General features: G+C 40.8%; 1 long non-coding RNA gene across 1 annotated transcript in view; it reads left to right on the top strand.

Annotated features, from left to right (window-relative positions):
- The window catches only part of LOC127575383 (uncharacterized), a 54,418-nt gene extending 41,402 nt beyond the window's left edge, over positions 1–13,016 (top strand). Inside the window, exons 2-3 of the long non-coding RNA XR_007957044.1 lie at positions 9,120–9,212; positions 12,819–13,016. This is a non-coding gene — a long non-coding RNA (uncharacterized LOC127575383). The remainder of the gene's footprint in view (positions 1–9,119; positions 9,213–12,818) is intronic.
- The last annotated feature ends 553 nt before the right edge of the window (positions 13,017–13,569 follow it).

Raw genomic sequence — 13,569 nt, 5'->3', positions numbered from 1 at the left:
AGCTAGTTGGTTGGCACAGATTTTCAGTACTCAGCCAGGTACACCGTCGGGGCCTGATGCCTTACGAAGGTTTACCCTCTTTGTCCCATTCTGTGCCCCAATCCCTCATGGCTTATGAGGATTTATTGACATCTTTGTACATAATTAAATGCTAAAAGCCCTCTGATGCAGGCCTACAGTTACCTCAAAGTCAAAGTCAAGTTTATTGTCATATGCACAAGTACACGTATGCACAGGCGCAATGAAAAACTTACTTGCAGCAGCATCACAGGAACCTAGCATCATATAAGCAGCATTCACAAGAAAAACATAAATTAAGCATAAACTATACACAATTTTTCCAAGAAAGAACACAACTAGAACAAAAAAAAGCAAAGTCCATTTTAGTACAAAATAATAAAAGTATTGTGTTGTTAAACTCTAGTGATTTGGGTTGTTCCGATTGGTTCAAGAACCAAATGGTTGAAGGGAAGTAGTGTTCTTGAACTTGGTGGAGTGGGACTTCAGGCTCCTGTACCTCCTGCCTGATGGTGGCTGTGAGAAGATGGCATGGCCTGGATGGTGGGGATCTTTGATGATGGATGTTGCCTTCTTGAGACAGCGCCTCCTGTAGATACTACAGATGGTGGGGAAGGATGTGCCTGTGATGTATTGGCTTGTGTCCACTCTGCAGCTTCTTACATTCCTGGAAAGTCTAGAGGGGTTGGGGATAATCTTCTTGCAAAATAAATTATTCAGAGACAATTTAATGTTCAAGATCATGAAGGGTTTTGATAGACTAAATAAGGAGCAGCTGTTTCCTGTCACAGTCCCCTAGTCTTACACCACTTGCTGTCATGATCTGCCTGGGCATCACACTTCCAACAGATGTTCAGTGCTGCTGCCAACAGTCTCAGCGAGTATGCTGAATGCTGTGATTTCTCCCACAAAATGTGCCTGCTTACCCTTGATGCTATTGTGGAAATCTCAGGGCACAAGAGAGCCCCACTGATTCTGCTCTATCCTTGAACTTTGTCCTAAATGAAGTTTCAGAAAGTCTCTGCCTCACAAAGAGTTTCAGTCCTGGACTGACAAAAGGTCGCACACCCAAAATGTGAACTATTTCTCTTTCCACCGGCGCTGCCTGTCTTGCTGATTTTTTCCAGCATTTTCTGTTTGTGTTTCAGATTTACAGCATCTGCAGTTTTTTTAAATTTTCTTTCATGGAACCAGCCCATATTGACTATAAAAATGTAGTGTCCCACTTTAGCTTGGTCTGGAGCTCAGTTCCTTATTTTGCCTCACTGCCTGCAAAACAGAGTTGAGCCGAAATTTCCAAAATCTTCTTCAGCATCGGTTTTTATCCTTTGCTGCACAAGCAAATCCAGTGGTGGGGATTGTTGATGGTTTCTATTCCATGTTTTACTGTGTCCCCGAATCAGGATCACAAATGTTCCCTGCCCGCTAACAGATAGAGCGCTTGCAGCATGTATTATTTACTGACTCAAAGTCCAAGTCGAGTCAAACTCGAGTTTATTGTCATATGCAGGTGTAATGAAAAACATACTTGCAGCAGCATCACAGGCACATAGCATTAGAGACACAACATTCACAGGAAAAACATAAATTATACAACATTAAACAAGAAAGAACACAATTAGAACAAATGTAAAAACAAAGTCCATTGTAAAGCAAAGTGGTCAAAGTTGACATAGTGGTGCTAAAATGAGGTAGTGATTAGGGTGGTGCAGGTTGGTTCAAGAACAGAATGGTTGAAGGGAAGTAGCTGTTCTTGAACCAGGTGGTATGGGACTTCAGGGCTTTCTGCCCAATGGTAGCTGTGAGAAGATGGCATGGACTGGATGGTGGGAATCTTTGATAAGCATTGTTGTCTTCTTGAGGCAGCAACTCATGTAGATTCTTTTGATGTCGGGGAGGGAAGTGCCTGTGATGTACTGGGCTGAGTCCACTGCTTTAGGTAGCTTCTTATGTTCCTGAGCATTCGAATTGCCACACCAGACCATGATGCAAGCAGTCAAGCTACTTGCAATAGTACATCTGCAGAAGTTTGTTATAGAGTTTGGTGACATGCCGAACTTCCTTAAACTTCTAAGAAAGTCGAGATGCTGGTGCGCCTGAATCTGTGTGCGGGGCCCAGGACAGGTCATCTGATATGGATATGGCCTGTAAGTCTCCTGCCCATTTTTTCCTGCAGGTTTCCCATTCATTATTCCTATAGGTCTCCTGCTCATTATTCCTGTTCAGATAACTGTTCAGAGTCTTTGAAAGAGTCTAGTTTACGACAAAGTGAAATAAACTGACGAACCATCCTTTAGGTTATATAATAGAAAACAACTCCTATAAATTAGTTGATAATTGGTTCCAAGGGAGCTCCAATGGCTATACAAATGCAGTCTGCATTTTGGAGAAAGCTGCAATGGATGCAAATCCTGTGGTCCATCTGTGAGCTGAAGGGGAGGTAGGAGAAGTGTGCTGAGGGGGCGTGGTAGGTGAAGTGGAGGCAGCTGCAAAGGAAGGTGTGAAGGGGAGCTGGGAGGGATGGAGAATGAGGGAGGCAGCTAAAGTAGATGGACAGAAGGAGGGTGGAGAAACTGAGGAAGAGGGTGTGGACAAGAGCATTTGTGTTTGGTTCTGTATGTGTGTGTGTGTCTGTGTGTGTTTGTGTGTATATGTGTACCTATAAGTATATCTGTATCCACAGTGTGTGTGTGTGTGTGTGTGTGTGTGTGTGTGTGTGTGTGTGTGTGTATGTGCACCTATATATATGTCTGTATCCACACTGTGTGTGTGTGTGTGTGTCTGTGTGTGTGTGTGTGTGTCTGTGTGTCTGTGTGTATATGTGCACCTATACTGTATGTACAGTATGTCTGTATCCGCAGTGTCTGTGTATGTGTGTGTGGTGTGTGTGTATCTGTGTGTATATGTGCACCTATATGTATGTCTGTATCCACAGTGTCTGTGTGTATGTGTGTCTGTGTGTATATGTGCAACTATATGTATGTCTACATCCACTGTGTCTGTGTGTGCTCGGATTTGTGTGTGTGTGCGGGTGTGTGCGCGTGTGTGCACGCGCACATGCGCACACGCACGTACGTGTGCATCAGGTCTGTGCAGCATAGCCCAATATCTGACTTGAGCTGGCTGTAACTGGTTTGAAATGGCTTGATTCAGAGATAAGCAAGGGAATGATATCAGAGGCATATCCTTATTTGGGAGAAGAGCAATGAAGTAATGCTAAATGTTGCCTTGAGCCAGAGCCAAGGAAAAGTGGAAACGGGCTAGCCAGATAAGCCAGAACAAACAAAATTGAAGTATAACAATTCAGAACCGATAAGAAAAGGAATAATAATGAAGGATGAGTAAGAACTCTGGAGACCAACTATCATAAGGAAGACTCCCATGCCAGGGGCAGGGAGAAGAAGGATCAATTGTTTGGCCAACAGGAGATCCCCTATTTTGGTGGTGTAAATTGGAGCGAGTGTCTGGGTGAGTATTCACACAGAAAGAACAATAGCGTACAGGAACCTAAGTCATTGACCCAGGGTCAATTACAGTAAGTTTACATGGAATATTTACATTGATACAATAAAGCATGAGTTTTGAATTAATTAAGATTTGTGTGGTCATTCACCTAACTTAAGTTACCTTACCTAACCTAACCCAACCTAACCAAGGTAAGGTCAACACAATCATCTTTGATCTCCTACCCATTGAATGATTTGTGCTCCAGCAATGCTGTGTGGTAGCTGGTGTGCAAAGGCCACCCCATGTTAAAAGAATTCATGCATTGGTATTCTCCACTCCTGGCAAGTGGAGTGGAAACAAGTCAACCTTTAGCCTAAGGGACTGTTTAGGAAAAAGATTCTTGTTCATAACTACTCATTTTGTTAACACTTATGTTAGACATGCCTGGATTAGTTGTTTACCTTCATCTAATGAACACTTAGCTCATTTAGTACCAGTGAAGGAGGGTGTCCTAGGAGATGTTGTACCAGAGCAGGAACTGTGAATCTTTATTCATGACCGATAACCTAATACATTTCTCGTTAATGCTAATACAGTCTCTACTTCAGGATAAGTGAAAGTAGAACCTGTTGATTGGTTGTTTTAATAATAAGATATAAATAATTTAAATAGCCAGTAACACCTTGACCTAACAAGAATGGTCTTTAGAATATGAGAATCAAATGCATTAGTTATACCAAACTATCTGTTACTAATGCAGTCTTTGGGGAAATGTAATAAATTGTAAAGTCTTATTCCATACACTCTCCTCCTTAATAAGTGAATTCTTAAGTACCGAATGAATAATGAATTCCTAATTACTGATTACTAAAATAAAGTATTATCTTTCAGGGAGTATTATTTGAATACATTTGTAAACTAATTTGATATTTCTTAACAGTAATGAGCTTATAATCCTTATAAGCTTATATGCAGATCAATACATTAAATATATCTTTGGCTTTGCATTTGTAACACAAGATAAAATTTTAACAATGGATAGCTTAATAACGCAATGTAGGATTTTATAACCTTACAGATCTGACATACCATTCCAAAGACGTACAGGTTAGGAAGTTGTGGGCATGCTATGTTGGCAGCAGAAGCATGGCGACACTTGCGGGCTGCCGCCAGAAAATGCAAAAGATGCATTTCACTGTGTGTTTCGATGTACATGTGACTAATAAAGATATCTTATCTTATCATTTACCATAATTCTAGAGCAAATTTTGGAGTATTAAAAGAAAAATTATGAAATAAAGTGAAAGACTAGTATTTTACAGTTTAAAAGGAGAACAAAAAGCATACATAAAATTACCAATTTCAGGATGCCCATGGGCCACTTCTCAGATGATTATTTATTTATGCATGTATGTATGTATCTATGTACGTATGTATGCAGGAGAAATACTTTAAGAGTCATAGGCAAAACACATGCTTCATATAGCACCACTGGCCCAAAACAGCCAAAGAAGCTGATTTGCAAAGTACAAAAGTTTACTAATGCATAAAATAAAATATATGCATTAAAGGTCACAAGGTATTCCTTATTTTCTTCCCCTTTAGGTGACAATCCTGTGCAGAAAGTAAAATAATCAAGTAAATGGGAGTAAGGCAGTCCATCTATGGAGCAGCAAGTTCTTTATTTTCTGAATCAAATTCGAGTGGAAGTGATCACAATGAACTGGCTGCCAGAGATTCTTTGCTGCATGATGAAGCTTCATAATTCTGATCTCATTTTACAAAGTTTGTGCTCTGTCAAACTTTTCTCATGATTGGAGAGGCAATTGAGGTCAAATGTAGAGATATAAATCTCAGCTTCAAATCACAAAGGGATATGGTTGGGGCAGTAATATTGTTCAACTTTTAGTTAAATCTGTGACACTCATAGCTGCTGGGCAGCGTGAGTCATCAGAATTCGCAGGAGTAACTAATTCCTCTAGACAAATATAGGTCTTTGGCAAAACTGACCTTGAAGTGAATATTTCACCAATGCTGTGAGAGGTATTATGACATTGCTGAACACTTTGCGTCTGGATAATATCAGTGTGTGATCATCTGCACTGACATTACTATTTTGTAGACTGATGTCTAGACTGGCAGTTTCATTGGTGCACATTAGTCATTTTGTTTGTAATTTATCCATTTTGGATTGAAAACCTTTCTAGAGGTGCCTGTCGATGTCTGAATACCTGAAGAAAGATGAACATGGTGGACTGTGCAATTGATGGAATCTCACAGTTTTGACCTGGGTTGCGACCACTGTGGTGGGTGGGACCTCATCTTAGTGAATTAAATCAGAAATTAAGCCCTGAGCAACCTTTATGCAGAGCCAGCAAAAAGGTGGGAAAAGGTTTTGATGATAAGGTGGAAGGCAGGATAGATTGGATGATAAAAAGATTGATGTTACATGGTAAAATGAGGCGCTAATGGAGGTGGAGGAGGGAGGAGGAGGGAGGAAATGGCTCCAGTAATGGTGTAGATCATTATAGAAGAGATCTGATGAGGTAGCATGGATTCCTGGTTATAGAAAATGAAATAGATGGCAGAAACTGTGGCTGCCATCTAAAGTTGCTCAACTCGGGGCTGAGATTGAAGGCTATAAAATGCCAAAGGGAGTTATGGAGTTATACAGCATGGAAACAGGCCCTTCAGCAGAGCTCATCCATCCCAACTATCCTGAACAAGTTCCATTTGCCTGCATTTGTTCCATATCCTTTTAATTCTTTCCTATCCATGACATTGCCCAAACCATCCCTACCACTTCCTCTGGCAGCTCATTCCACATACCCCCTACCATCTGTGTGAAAAGCTTGCCCCTCGGGTCCCCTTTAAATCTTTACCCTCTACCTTAAACCTATGTCCTATCGTTTTAGACTCCCCTCCCCTGGGAAAAAGATAGTGACCATTCTTCTTACCTATGCCCCCTCATGATCTTACAAGTGACAGGAAGCTACAAAAAGTGACATCAGTGCACTTAATCCTATATATGATTCATTTCTATCATGTTTATTTCTATCAAGGGTTAGATAGTGTGAGGGTGGTTTGATGGACAGCACAACATGGTGGGCCGAAGGGCCTGTTTTGTGCTGTATGGTTCTATGGTTCTATGGTTTGCAATTATGAAGAAAAATTCTCACAAAAATGTATACAAAGTTCAGGTCTGCCAAAAAACTCCTGAGCTCTGATGCAGTTTATCCCTGTCAAAGTGCCACATCTTCATTACTTGTGCAACAACATCCCAGGGATTTAACCAGGCTTCCTCCTGTTACTTGAAGCAAATAGACAGAAGACACGTATGAGACAAGTGAATATCTATGATCTGGTGAGGCCATGTTTGCCATGGGGATAGGTTGTAGCGATCATCCAGTCAATGGTTGAATGGGGGCTGTTTGAGATTTTCTCTCTCCATTAGCACAGTCTTACTTGCTGAGCATGTCCTTCAGCCCTGCATCTCAAACATTTTTACCCTTTGTCTCTATTCTCATTCTAACTACCCTCATCTCATAATTTTGCTCTATTGTTTTCTCTCTAACTGCCCCCTAAACCCATCAACCTGATGACCTCTACAATTTATTCCTGTGGCAAATAAGGAGTAACGGAAGTATCTGGGATTGCATGTCACAGATCCCCAAGGTTAGCAGAGCTGGTAGGTAGTTTGATTAAGGAGAAATGCATACTTTCCCTTATTGGCCCAGGCACTGAATACAAAAGGGAGGAGTTTGAAATGCAGTATAAGACAGTTGATCACCACATACAGGAAGGATATGTCTGCAGTAGAGGAATTTGGAGAAGGTTTACAAGGATGTTGCCAGGGTGGAGAACTTGAAGTGAAGGAAGATTGGCTCGGCTGGTAATGTTTTCTTTGGATATATGAAGCTGGGGATACATTTTTTAATTACAGGAAATATTTGGTAGCATGAATAGGAAGAAACAATTTCCATTAACTGAGAGGTCAATAACCATGGAACTGTAGCTCACATGGCTGCAGACCAAGAGCTGGGATTAGAATTAGGCCTTTTCAGTTAGTATGAACACAATGAGTGAAGGGCTTCCCCTTGTGCCAAATATTTCTATGGTTCTGCAATTCCCTAATGACACTGCCTGATCTCCTCCAGCATTCTTCATAGATAGCATCTGTATTCTGTCCCTTGAAACCTCTAACAACACAACCCATTGGGATCAGGCTGGCTACCAAGGGAACAATCCCATTGGTCCCATTCCTTGTAGCCCTGCAACTTTCTTTCACATGTGCCCACCACTTCCCTTTGATTTTTTTTTGTTCTTAACCTACACTAACAAGTAATTTACAATAGCCAGATATGGGTGGACCCCCTTCCAGTAAGAGGAACTTGGGCTTGGAGTGAAAGTGCAGAGGCAACATCCAAGGTCAGGATCGAACCTGGGTCCCTGGAGCTGAGGTAGCGGCACCAACTGTTGCACAATCGTGCATTCCCCCTACAACCCCCCCCCCCCCTCCCACTGTCCCCACCCACCCCAGTCAGCCTCCAATGTCTATTTTAAAAATCTCTAGTTCATTTGATCTCAATGACACCAGTCCTTCTGCTATATTGTATGGGATATTTCTCCCAAATCTGTTGTGAAGTTAAGATGTAGCAAAGCAGGAACTGGCTGGAAATCACGGGAGTACAGAAGGAGACAAAAACATTCCACTTGTCTCTAACTTCAGAAACCCACAGCCATCGTTGGTGTTACAACTAACAAGATGCAGAACAAGAAATGGCCAGTGGAAATGTGGATTATTGAAAGCATACCTATGAGGCCTTGTTTACCTCTCCTCATTTCAAATAAGGTTTAAACATTGAGAGCTGCTGAACAATGAAGTAATAAAGTACATGCTCATTTAGGTACGAGATTGTAAGCATTTATATAATTAGCTTATTGATGGTAATTATTTTAATTATTCCCATTTATGTCATGTTTACTGTGATGAATAGTAAGGATGCTTTGTATTTTAATAAAATTCAATTTTTACATTCTTTCCAGCAGGAGGTCAGCTTAGAATTAGTTTCATTGCTGCTCTTGTCATTACATCATAAACCATTCACCTTTTGCGGGATTTCAAGTGCATGCTTGAACTCTGCTTCCCTCTAGTTTTAGGTAGCTAGGCAGCATTTGCTGTTGAGTCAGGAAGTATTGGAAGGGCACTAATGCAAATGGAATTACATTGGTAAAGAAGGCAGTGTCTTTGGAAAAAGAAGGGAGAAGAGTGAAAGTTTAGAAATACTTTATTAATTTACTTCAAGCTTTCGATCCTTAGCTCCTGCTTTTGGGCCCAATTATCATAGTTTAAAAAAAAGAGCAAAGAAAACAGTTTCAATTATTTAAATGCATTTGGCACTTTGCAACAAAGATACAAAGATGGTTCTGACATAGGATCCAGGACCTGAAATGTTAATTGTTTCTCTTTCTATAGATGCTGCCTGACCTGCTGAGTGTTTCCAGCATTTTCCATTTTCACTTCAGATTTCCAGCATCTGCAGTTTTGTTTTATTTTCCTCCAATTCTTGTGCAGCCCATTTCTCATTTCACCATAATTAGATATCTTCATGTTTAGCCAGAAGCATATTAATTCCAGTTGTATCTAATTTCAGGCTGTAACAGTCACTGATGGTGTTTCAGAGAACCAGTAGCAGAATAAGAAATGGGGCAACTGAAGAAATGATTGACAGCAACTCACCTTGAAGGTTTGCTGCTGCTTTTCAAATCTCATTTGAAATCATTTGTACATATTTAATAAATGCATAAGTAAATGATAAGATAAGATAAATGAAGGATAAAGTTTATGGAACACACATTCCCTCGTCCATGAAATTAAAATCATTTGCACTGTTAGTTAGAGTTGAAGAGAGAGACAGCAAGACAACAGGTCCTACAGCCCAGTGAGTCCGCATCAACCACTCATTTATACTAATCCCACATTAATCCGACCATTTATTTTCATCACCTTTCATCACCAGAGGCAATTTACAGTGAGCAATTAACTCGAGAACCCACATATCTTTGGGATGCTGGAAGAAACCAGAGCACCAAGAGGAAACCCAGACAATCACAGGGAGAACTTGCAAACTCCACACAGACAGCACCGGAAGCCAGGATTAAAATCGAGTCTCTGGTACTGTGAGGCAGCGGCTCTATGAGCTTCACCCCAGTGGTCATTGAAACTATTTAACTCAATTAAATGTAATTACATTGTTATGTAACTACATTTGTCTTACAGAAGAAAGGATCTTCCTATCCATCCCATGGCCCCACCTTTGCACTTTGCCAGTACGGTCCTTAACTACAAGAAATTTCTGTTGCCAGTGATTAGACCAGTGTGTTATGACCATTTCTCAGCATGTGGCACAAGTGAAGTCAGGTTCCACAGGATGTGCAGGTATTTGGGCCTTTGGAGTGGGTCAGCCAGCCTAAGGAGAATGTTTTCTGGAGGATGCTGTCCTCCACAGTGACACAACTCACCAGGTCTTTTTATGGAGGCTCAGACATAATTGAAGCACAGTTAGGAAAAGCAGTGGAAAGTTACCACTGCCAATGAAGTTAGGCTGGTGAAACAGAAGGGAAAAGAGGAGGTTTAGGGACATTTAATTTAAAAAAACCTTTAACTTACCTTTCTGAAGATTCCAGTTTGAATATAGATATCTCAAACCCTACCCCATTTAAATATGAGGATCTTACCAAACATGCTCATTATGGTTACAGTTTCCCCATATGGACTAAAGCCTAATAATGCAAAACTGAGTAGTCAGGTTATGTATAGCAATAACCCAAGCAATATTATTGAGCTGAGCCACATAAATGCAGAGCTATCACAGAAGGTTGGAAGCTCAATGTCATATGATGAATGGGTCCCCTGGAACTTATTAAAGCCCTCTCCACCACTGCACTTTGGTGTGTGAATGCAATTAAAAAATGTTCAAAGCTAATCATCTAAGACTAAGTAATACCTTGATAGCCACCCTATTCATTTCCCCCACCACTGGCATGCCATGGCTATAATGGCCCAGGGTTTGTAGTAACAAGTAATGGTGTGGCTGTCTGGAGTCACCATGATAATGGAGATAAAGGAAAACTGGCAGCATCATGAAATGGTTGCATAACATGTAATTGGGTTTTAAATTGGCTACTAAGATATTTTTACTGCTTAGCAACCTTTTAGCCGTGCAAACTAAAACCTACATGTGCAAAGGTGTGAAACACATCCAGATCCTGCCTTCAGCACATCAGTGTTGCAACACTTTGCTCACTGGTGAGTCCAGCTATGGAACAGGTTGTCAGGTGTGCCAGCATCTGACTTTCAACACATTTTGGATATCTGCATTTCACCATGGACGCATGGAAGTCCAGGACGTATTGGATATTGAATAGGGAAGCAGTTTCCTAGGGAGGCACTGGATACAAATAAACATGATTCAATCTATTAGTACTGACTGCAGCAAGTCACAGACTTCTCTGACCACAGCCCCCAAACCAACAACCTCCACTTATCCAAAAGGACTCGGACGCCAGGGGTTTTGCATCATCATCACATGAGTTTCATGTCCACATTATCAAAACATCCCAACTTGGACATTCATCATCACCAGGTCAAAATTGTGGAACCCCTTCCCCAACAATGGCATTGTGGGAAGACCCTCACTACATCAATTCAAATAAAACATTATCCACCATCTTTCAACTTAGCTAAATCCAGGCAATAAAAGCCAATTTTGTCGGTAACATGCACATCTCAAAAATGAGCTTTAACATAAAAAGTACCTCCAGGTTTTATGAAGCATTTGGGTGAAAACATTAAGGATGACATTTTCAAACTCCTAACTCACTTTAGACACAGAAGAAATGTGTTTGCCAACTGAAAGGTTCTCCTTGAAGTATGATTTAAGTAAACCTGCTCTTGCTTAACTATCTGCAAGCAGGAAGTGTCGATAATGATAAGTTCATAGTTTTAAAGGTAGGAGCATAATTGTAAAATTATTGATTACATTCTTTTATAATGGAAAAGAGCAAAATTTTCATATGCATTGAAATATATTTTAAAATATTCATGTCCGAGTCCATTATAAGGAATAACAGGCTCCAGTGAGCATTAAGTTAGTTTTTTCTGATATTGAGGCAAATGATAAAATGAGATTCCATTTTGTAAATGTACTTGGTGACTGAGCAGGAATCCTATAGCTACTGAAAAATTGTTAGCTGTCACAAAATTTTAGTCAGACATGAAGAACTTTCAGATTGATGATGAAAGTGAACCTCAGCAGCTGAAGGAGCAAAGATCTGACAGTCATTTTTGGTTCATTCTTGGAGATTTTGGGTTGATGACAGTTCAGAGTTTCTAGGAATCAGCTAATGCACTTAAAACTGGCTGCAGAAAAGGGTCAATCCTCATTATGGAATAAGATAAGATAAGATATCTTTATTAGTCACATATACATCGAAACACACAGTTAAATATATCTTTTGCGTAGAGTGTTCTGGGGGCAGCCTGCAAGCGTTGCCACGCTTCCAGCACCAACATAGCATGCCCACAACTTCCTAACCTGTACGTCTTTGGAATGTGGGAGGAAACTGGAGCACCCGGAGGAAACTCACCCAGACACGGGGAGAACGTACAAACTCCTTACAGGCAGTGGCCGGAATTGAACCCAGGCTGCTGGCACTGTAACAGCATTACGCTAACTACTACACTACCATGTATCATAATTGATATTCATATTCACATTGACATTGGGTTGGAGCTTTGGTAGGAAGGCTTATATCATTAGATAACTGAAAGTGTCCTCAGCTCATCAGCTACACCCCCAAACCCATTCTTTTTGTGTGTGGTGGGAAATGCCAGTTGTCAGGGATCAAGCGGCAGGGGTTTTGCATCATCATCACATGATTTTCATGTCCACATTGTCGAAACATCCCAACTTGGACATTCATCATCACTTTACAAAGGTATTCAAGTTGGACTCCTGCAGTGCATGTCCTGGCATTCCTTTCTCACAGTGAGGAGAAAACTTTGTGGAGATACACAAGGTCCTTAAGGAAGTTGTTAAATGGAACTCCAAAAAAATTCTTGAGGTTTTCACAGACCCTGATCCAATGTCCATGAAGACAAAGGAAGAGGAGGGAATGTGTATGAACCACTTATATTTAACTGATGTGGAGGACAAATTGAATTTATGTTGTACTTACAGTGCTGAGCATGTAAACAGTGTACCTTTATACATCTGAAGCAATACTTGGTGTGAGAATGTTGGGAGATTTTGTCACCTTTCTGAGAAAAACTCTGCACTTCTTATCTACAGAAGTATAGATCGACCACTACCACTGTTTGAGTGCTCAGATTGGCAGCATTGTACCAACATCTTCATCATCTCTGTGTGGCGGGAGTGCTGCTCTTGGCAAAATGGCTGACACCACAACGTTTTATCAAAAAAACAGAAGAAATGGGTGTCAACTTGGCAAGACAGACACAAAGAAAACTTTGCAGAGAGAAAGCAATTCCTGGGGTCAAAGTGTGTGAAATACAATTCATAGCTCATCTTTATTTCATTTGATGATGTTGATTAGTAATTACCTTTCCATGTAAAAATGCTGTTTTGGACAGAAATTAAACAGTTCCATTTAAGATTATATTGGAAATTTTGCAGTTTGTGACTGTGACAACCTAACCAAACTATGGGCCACTTAACAGTAATCTGCGTTCAATATAAATTTGACAGTGGCTCTATAGAATTCTTCTCCATCCTCAAGAACCATTAGATTGGTTAACTAACCTGGGTTTGTTAACCAATGCAATTAATATTCCACCTGGGTAGTCTACAAACCAATGGCATGAGTATTGAATTTTCCAATTTCAGCTAACCTACTCTCCGTCTCTTTCTCTCTCAGTTTCTCCTACACACACTCACACACCCAGCCCCAATTCACCCACTTTCATTCCTCCACATGTCCACTTGCCCATCACCCACACATTCCTCCCACTGGGTCCCCTCCCCCTACTATTCCCACCTGCCCACCCCACCTCCCTTATTTGGTTCCATTCTCCATCTCCTT

Source organism: Pristis pectinata, chromosome 10 (assembly GCF_009764475.1).
Source record: "Pristis pectinata isolate sPriPec2 chromosome 10, sPriPec2.1.pri, whole genome shotgun sequence".
Lineage (NCBI taxonomy): Eukaryota > Metazoa > Chordata > Chondrichthyes > Rhinopristiformes > Pristidae > Pristis > Pristis pectinata.
The sequence above is the reverse complement of the archived record's forward strand: the minus strand, read 5'-3'. Positions and strand labels throughout refer to the sequence as shown.